The following is an 8037-nucleotide window of genomic DNA, read 5'->3' as shown; positions in this document are numbered from 1 at the left end:
GTTTGGTGACCTGCGTGGCTTAGTGTAGTTAGAGAGATTCAGTTCTGATGACTTGGTTATATACAAATGGGTTTTGAAGAGTTCTCGATGGTTCTACCACGGTTTGAGATGGATATTTCCTATTGGCGTGAGGATCACATTGCATATTGTGATTTTCTCTTGGATAGGATCAAGTGGAAGGTTTTTGACTGATCGGGTATGTATTTTTCTTGTGAATCGGAGTTGATAATGAGATTCTCGTGATTTTCACATAATGGCATGATAGATGCAATGCGTCCTGTGGGATTGAGATTTGTATGTACAAGGTAATAGTTTGGTTTTGGAGGGAAGTTAGTGAATTTTGGACAGCATGGACGATTTCCGATTATTAAATGAGTGTTATGACTACTTGGTATTGCCTGAGAAGATTGCGTATTTCAGAAGGCGCACTGTGTTCTAACTTCGAATGCTTCATTTGTATTATGGTACTCGCCTGGTTTATAGACAACTGATATTCAGAATTTTCAATGTAACGCTAGGGAATAATAGAAGTATTTCTCATAGGATGATTGTGTATGGGAGATGTGTTAGTCGTTCGAGTGGTGGAGTTGGGATCGACTATGGTAATTCATGTGTTCTGTAGATTTGGAGGCTTGGAGTTCTCAAAAGCATATTCTTTTGGGGTTGTGGACTGTGAAGATGTGGCCAAAGTTAGATTTATTATACTACGTGTTATGGTTAGGTTGTTGTGGAATTTCAGTGGGCTATTTGTCCATTCGGGGATTACCGGAGTTGATTTGGGGGGGCATTGGTAGGCCCAATGAGGATGTGTATTCTACACCGGGTCAGATTTGTTGACTCCGTACTGCTATTTTTGAGGAATGCGCCATTCAGTAAGAATTGATTTTATTCGTATATGATATGTTCTATGTGTTACTCTTCCATGCTACGAGGGGTTGTGATTCGTTAGTCATATGCACACATGGTGCGGTTCTGTTTGGGCCTTATAGCGAAATTCGAGCAAGATAATGATTGAGGTGTTGAATGGTTGATTGTGCCTTGGTTATGGTCAATCTTGGTTGTGGTATATGGTGTTATTTGCTTCTCTATGGTTATGGTCATGCACTTGTGTACTTGGTGTCGTATTGCTTATGGTTGTTGAGTTTGAGCATTGGGGCTCGAGGTATTTCATATGGATCGGTGTTTGGATGGGTCACGTATTGCAGCAGCGTTATGATGGGATATGATCCTTTGTGTTAGATTCTTATGTTTTGGTTCTACGGTGTGATGGGTTCTTAGCATTGCGTTGTGGTGGTACTTGTTGAGCTTGTGGGATGGTTCTCTCATTTGAGACATTTTCCATGTTTGAGTATACTTGAATTGTTTTGTATTGGTGCACAGATTGCACAGTTTGTGGCATGAGGTCGTATTGGTGTGGCATGTTAGTGAAGTGGCTTTATTTTATGAAATGGGGTCATGGGAGCCAAAATGGGTACTATCGGATTTGATTACAGTATGTATGGAGGAAAATTTTTAGAATTTGGCTTTGGTTCTTGTCGAATGAGAGAGAGCTCCATGACTTGTTGATCTGATGAGTTGTTATGAGTTTGTGCGTGTTTCATCCATCATCGGCAGTGTACGAAGGTTTTAGAATGAGGTTTTTTTTGATATTAGGTTTATTACCGGTACCAGATTTGTTTTGAGCAACTATTGTGGTCGGAAGTTTTTGCTATGAGTATTTGAGTTATGTGGTATATTATGTGAATACATCTTGGGTTAAGATTATGGCTCGATATAGCCTGTTCAGCTTTATACAATGTGTAAATGCGAGATTCGGGTCTTGTAGGAAGTTTCGGATGCTAGAAATTGGATTCTATGGCTTATTGACTAAGGTTAAAGTAATGATCTTTAGTTATGATGTGTTGTCAGGCTTACATGGATTGGGGTGACATGGGATCACCCCCGGGTATGTGCATAGTAAGGTTACATGACGATTTGAGGGCTTTGGAACTGCTCTGGGCACGTTCGAGGACGAACGTATGTTTAAGTGGGGGAGAATGTAGTGACCCAACCAGTCGTTTTGAGCATTTGCTTTCCATTCACTATTTGAGGTCTTGAGCAGCATCCTATGATGTATTATGGCTTGTGTGAATCGTCGGTTATGGCTTTCAGGTTATTAGGAATTGATTTGGAAGAATGAATTTCGTGATTGAATCTTTAAAGTTGGAAGAGTTGACCAAGTTTGACTTTTAGTATATGACCTCAGATTGGAGTTTTGATGGTTCTGTTAGGTCCGAATGGTGATTTTAGACTCGGGCGTATGCTCGAATTTGCATTTGAATATATCTAGAAGGTTTCGGCACTAATTGGCGAAAGTTGAAAATTTAAAGGTTTGAAAAGTTCATAAGTTTAACAAAGAGTTTACTTTGAGGATATCGGATTCAGATTGTGGTTTCGGAAATTAGAATAGCTTCACTATGTCATTTGGGACTTGTGCGCAAAATTTGAGTTCATTCCGAATTGATTTGATATGTTTCGGCACGAGTTTTGAAAGTTGAAATATTCGAAGTTCATTATATTTGATTTGAGGCGCGATTCGTCGTTTTGATATTGTTATGCATGATTTGAGGCCTCGAGTAGGTCCATGACATGTTATGGGACTTGTTGGAATATTCGGACGTGGTCCCGAGGGGCTCGGGCGTGTATCGGATTGATTTCGGACCATTTATTCTTTATATTTCATTGTTGGTTTCTGCTGAAGTCTGGTGCACCCAGTGTTCTCTGCGATCGCGGATTGAGGGATATGATCACGTAGGGGAAAAACCTAGAGCTGAGTATTTCTTCTTCGGGTTCGTGAATACTTGTCCGCGTTTGCGTAGGTTTTTGCAGATTGAGCATCGTGTTCGCGCAAGTGTGTACGCGTTCACATTGTAGAGCTGAGCTGGGCAGGTCTTCATGGCTTCTTCATCGCGTTCGTGAGCCTGGGGCCACGTTCACGAGCTTGGGGTCGCGTTCGCGTAGAGACTTTTTGAGGCTGAGCAGTTTGTGGTTCACGATCACGAAGCTTGTTCTGCGATTGCATAGTGTATTTTTGGGGCAGTGCATCTTCCTTGCGATCGCGATGGTATTTCCGCGATCACGATTCATTAGTTCGTCCAGTGATTATAAGTACTCTATTTTTGGGGGTATCGGCCATTTTTGCATATTTGGAGCTATGGAGCTCGGATTGAGACAATATTTGAAGCGACTTTCACCATACGGATTGGGGCAAATGTTCTCTACTCGGATTTGATTATATTTCATGAATCTATCCTGGGCAAATTTTTGAGTTTTGAACATCAATTTAGAGTCAGATTTGAGTGAAACTAGTATGGTTGGACTCATAATTGAATGAGTTGTTGGATTTTGTGAGTTTTGTACGGTTTCGAGGTGCGGGCCTGGGTTTATTTTTTGGCTGACTTTGGGCTTTTGATTAAAGATTTGACCTTTATCAATTGGGTTTGTTTCCTTTGACATTATTTGGTATTCTTGAGTTGTTTTTCGCTAGTTTTGAGTCATTCAGAGGTTGATGCGTGCGGGATGGCATTTCTAGAGTACTGTGTGGCTTGCTCGGTATTGAATTTGGCTTGTTCGAGATAAGTAACACTTCTATACTTGGTGATGAGGGTATGAACCCCGAATATACGTGTTATGTGTTTGGTGTTAAGGTGACGCACATGCTAGGTGACAGGTGCGTGGGCGTGCACCGTGTGAATTATGACTCGTTTGTTTCTGTGGTACTGTATAGTTATCTAATCTTGTCTTTATCCATGAGATTCTACGTGCTAGTGTAATTGAGTTGTGATCCATATTAGAAACCATGTTTAGGCTATATGTTTATCCTGTTGGGACCCACTAAGGTCATTTCTGCTGTTGAGTTATTTGCTTAAATTGCAATTACATAATCAGTCATACACATTCATTTTATATCATATCTCAGTCTCTCTTATCATTTGTCTCACATCATATTATCATTGTTTGGACCGATTGGCATGAGATTCGTGAGGCCGAGCGACTGGAGAGATTGATGACCGAATGAGGATGACGACCTGATTGTGAGGATGTTTATGGGATCGTGCTGCATGCCGCAACATTCTTTATTGATTTATGACCTGATTGGTTTATATTAGTGCTTGGTCGGGATCCGCCCTTCCGGAGTCTGCACACCCACAGTGAGCGCAGGTACCTACTAAGTGCGAGTGCGAGTGCCGAGTGATTGAGAGGACTGAGTGACTCGGAGGACTGAGTGAGTTGATACTCTAAGAGTATACATATGGTTTTATCTCTGTGTTGCATTTCATTCGACATGCACACTTGACATACATGCATAGAGATGCATTTTCCTCATGTTGTATGGTATTGCATCATTCATGACTTCACATACACATTGACATGTAAGCATAGAGATGTACTTTTCTTATGCCATTTGATAATGAAACATCTTACCTGTCGTTGAATGTTTTTGGGAATAATCACAGTTTTTCATATTTACTCATATTTTGGTGGTTTTAGTAAAAGATTTGAGTTTTCACTATTATACTTAAAAAGCATGCCTATTTTCGGAACTGTGAACAAGCTGAGCATTATATCTTTGAGTTATTTCTTGTACCACTTTTATTATATTATTATGAGTTGTTGTTGGTTATTGGTGTTAGACTCTGACCTTTGTCCCAGATCGTCACTACTTTCAAGGTAAGGTAAGGTATATTACTTATTGAGTACATGGGGTCGGTTGTACTCATACTACACTTCTATACCTTGCATGCATATTTTGGATATTGATGTTGTCGTGTGTGGCGGGAGCTGGAATTGAAAACATACCTACGTTCCTGTCATAGCTACCTCTTGTTCTTGGTAACTTTAGCATTTTGAATATATTTATGTATATTTCGAACAGATGATGTATTTATTTCATACCAGCTTTGTAAACTCTAAATCTTAAAAGCTCATGATTTGTACTACCAGTTCTTGGGAAGTTGTATAAGAGTTCAATCATTTCATCATTATTTTCTCAGTAAATCTCATTTGAAGTTGGATTATTGTTAAACTGGCTTACCTAGCGGGTTGGGTTAGGTGTCATCATGACTAGTCAGATTTTGGATCGTGGCGTGCTTCCATACGCTACTCATTTAATTAACAGTTCCTGACATAGTGTTTGTATATCATTTAACCTTGTCTTATTTATTGTTATTGTTCTTTATTACATTTGTTTATGTACTTTAGTCAAATACATACATTATCCATTTTTCATCTACTTAACCCATTCTTTTAAAATACTAAATTCTTCTCTTTAAGTCTTGTGCATCGATTTTCAAGATGTAATTATTACATACACTTTGTCCATTTAGCTTTTATTACATATGCACCTAAATATAAATATTTTACTATTCGCTTGCCATAATTAATTGTCCTTCATTTGGTTTACTTTTTAAATTTTCTTGTAAATGCTAAACCAACTATTTCTTGTCCTATTCATTACACAAAACTACTCAAAGGTGATTCCTTCCCACTTATGTTCAGTCACTTTAAAGTAAGCTTTCCTTTTTTTTTTAGCTCATTACTCAAAATAGTTTATCTCTGGACATAAATCAAATTTTTCCAAATACATTCTTTAATTACAATTCATCTAGTTAATTTACAAAAATACTTCATTTGTAACTACATATTTGCTTTGCATTTTGTCAATTTACAAAAATATAATTCTCATTTACTTCATTCTTATTTCGTATATAATTTAATCATACATAGATATTTATCTTTCATCATGTGACATTCTTGTTCAATTACTCTTCATTCGAGCTACTTTACCGTTCTTTGTATATATATTAAATTAATCATTCTTTTGAACCTTCCCTCATTTATTTGATTGAGTCCGTAAGAACTATATTTATTGGATCTTGAGGGATGCCTAACACCTTTCCCACGAAATAACTTGACTCCTTACTTGGAATCTCAACGATTTTGCAGACCATAATTTAGTGTACATTATAAAGTGTAATATAAGTATCCTAGTATACCTTAAATACTAGGTGACGGATCTAAACCTTAATTAACCTTGTAGAGTACTATAAGTTGTAGTTTATTTTGTCTTGTGCAAAATAGGGTGCAACAACATGGCGGCTCTGCTAGGGATACTTCAGGTTCTAACCACAGCAAATTCGATCAATTACTTGAGGGATTACAGGTTTCTCCAATACTCCGACTTCTATTCTTTCTGTCACATGCTTCATGTTGTATATTCTATTCTTCAATCGTATACTCTTTGCTTCAAGTTTTTGCTTTGAATCGTATATTCTTTGATACGAGTTGTATATTCTTCGTCGCATGCTTCAATATGGCATATTCTTTTTCATGCATTTCAAGCAGTATATTCTTTATCGTTTGCCTCGAGTTGTGTATTCTTTGTTGTGTGCTTCAAGAAACATATTCTATGTTGCATGCTTCAAGTCGTGTATTCTCTATTGCGTGCTTCAGGCTACATATTCTTTGTCATTTCTATGTTGCACGTTCTTTGAATATGCCTATATTATGTGTTCTTTCTACACATACCCATGTTTTATATGCTTTCACAGATACCCATGTTGTATATTCTTTGGCACATGCTTATGGTACTGCCTTATTGAATTGTCATCACTTTTCTATCGACTCTTGGTTGTGCACAATCACACACAAGTTACGCGAGGTTGTTCTTTCATCCCTCCGAACCTTCTTTCAAAACTCTCTAGTTTCAGAGATTGGCATACGACGTTAACTATGTGCCATCTCGCAGTCGTCCTCAACTCATGATCGAATCTAGGTAAATCTACTCTTAGATTTCCTAGGTCACTGTACACACATCTTACAACTTGCTTTAGCTGAATCAATCCTTGTATATCCTTTACTTGCTACATATTCTTTGTATATTTGGTATATTTTCTTTGCCTGGCATTGTTATGTATTTTTCATATGCTACATGTATATTCTATTTGTTATCCACTATGTCATAATCAAAAACTCACTATAGGTCGTGATGGCACCCAACGTTGCCGTTAGGTAAGCCAACAGTGAACTAACAACTTAGTTATTCATTTTATTATTTTTGAAATCATGAATCTTGATAGATGGAGACATAAATGCGTTAAAGTCGTAGATTAATATAATTTAAATATTATACGAGTAAAAGTGTATTGAGGTTAAACAAACCATAAACTAACTCTAGAATCATCCCAAAGCCTGGTGTCACAAGTACATGAGCATTTACTAAGGAGTACAATAATAATACAACATATGTCCGGAATGTAAATATAAGACAGGATAAAGTAAATAGTACGATGGAGACTCTTTGGGCTGCGGTACATAGCCTGGAATGCAGCTAAGCGTAAAGTCTCCTTAGCATATGCGCCTACGTGCCAAGATGACCACCAATTGAACATGTCAGACCCTGCACATTTAGTGCAGAAGTGCAGCATGAGTACATAAATCAACGCGTGCCCGCTAAGTATCTAGCCTAACCCCGGAGAAGTAGTGACGAGGGGTCAACATCGACACTTACTAGAGTTCCAATAAAGCAATATAATAAATCATAAGCAAATATGAAGCACAAGAACAATAATGGAGTAAAACTGTAAGTTACATAACCTTCCAAAAATTTCTTTTAAGTATATATAAATTTCCCAGTCTCGTATCTATCTCAATTGCTTTGATGTATCAAGTGCCAATATCAAATGGATAAGGAATACCATATAAAGTGCCAAACATCAGTGGAAGAATAATCTCTTGAATATTCGGATGACTAGCGATATAACGCACGATTATGCAGAGGTCGTATGGCCCGATCTAAAATAATATGTCCACTGTCGAGGGTCGAGCGGAATGAACCATAGATGCATCTATTACACTGTCGAGGCATTCAGCCCGCTCCACAAGAAAGGAAGAAACTTATCGAATTACGAGTCACATGCTTACAACACAGATATAGGTGCATAGTAGTGAATACGCCCATTTACGTTTATCAAATATCTTGGCAACAACTCAAGGTGA

Source organism: Nicotiana tabacum, chromosome 14 (assembly GCF_000715075.1).
Source record: "Nicotiana tabacum cultivar K326 chromosome 14, ASM71507v2, whole genome shotgun sequence".
NCBI classification, from domain to species: domain Eukaryota; kingdom Viridiplantae; phylum Streptophyta; class Magnoliopsida; order Solanales; family Solanaceae; genus Nicotiana; species Nicotiana tabacum.
Note: the sequence above shows the minus strand (reverse complement) of the source record.